Here is a 982-nt window from a genome sequence, read left to right on the forward strand (position 1 = left end):
TTATAACACAATTTGGGAGCATACTACTTGCATCCGAAATGATTATCAGTAGGTGAATTGCGTTCCGAAAAAAAGATTCAAAAAGGGTCATAGTCTATTTGCGTCTCGGTATACCTTTTTTTATAACCCACAAATTGCGTCCCGAAAAAATCGATTATATCAATATCAAAATGTTAATCAAAAAAATACATTGATGCTTATTTTAATTTATAATATAGAAGTATAAGTATTAAATTAAGTATACAATTCAAAATAATGAAAAATTCATATGATTTACATTTTGTCATGATAATAGTAATTATAGATCAATTCAAAATCAATTCAAAGTAATTTCCCAGTAGTTTTCAAAAGCAACGGGAAAAACAAAAGAAAAATTAAGGAAAAACGGGAATTTTTACGCAAAATCTGTTTTCGAAAAAATCGATTTTGGTTTTTAGCGCAACTCTAAAACAAATGACCGTAGGTACATGAAATTTTGACTTAGTGTGTATATTAACATTTTTTATACACCATAACATTTTCCAAATATTTTGATTTATTTTAAGCTGTTTACGGACATTTGTAGTTTCCGTTGTTTATATTTTTTTTTTCTATAAATATCAATAAAATTTTATTTGTTGGTTAAATAAGCTTGAAAATTTAATAGAAGGTTCCTATTATATTGTTTCAAAGGCAGATGAAAAAAATTAAAAATCCGTAGTTACAATTTTTTTTTATAAGCATCTAAAGTTCAAATATTGACAAAATGCGTAAAAATGACGAAAATTTGGAAATAATTTTGAGTTAGAAATTCATGAAAAATTTTCTTTTTAAATCTAAGATTTGAAAATGTAATATAAGATTCCTCATAAGTTAGTCTACCTTTTTCAAAAAAAAAAATGTCCACAAGCAAGTCAAATTAAATTTTTATGAGCGTTTGAAATTTATATTTTTACAACATTTGATATTCACTCGAATTCTCATATTACGATTTTCTTATTTT

The sequence above is a fragment of the Acyrthosiphon pisum genome, chromosome A2 (genome assembly GCF_005508785.2).
Source record: "Acyrthosiphon pisum isolate AL4f chromosome A2, pea_aphid_22Mar2018_4r6ur, whole genome shotgun sequence".
Lineage (NCBI taxonomy): Eukaryota > Metazoa > Arthropoda > Insecta > Hemiptera > Aphididae > Acyrthosiphon > Acyrthosiphon pisum.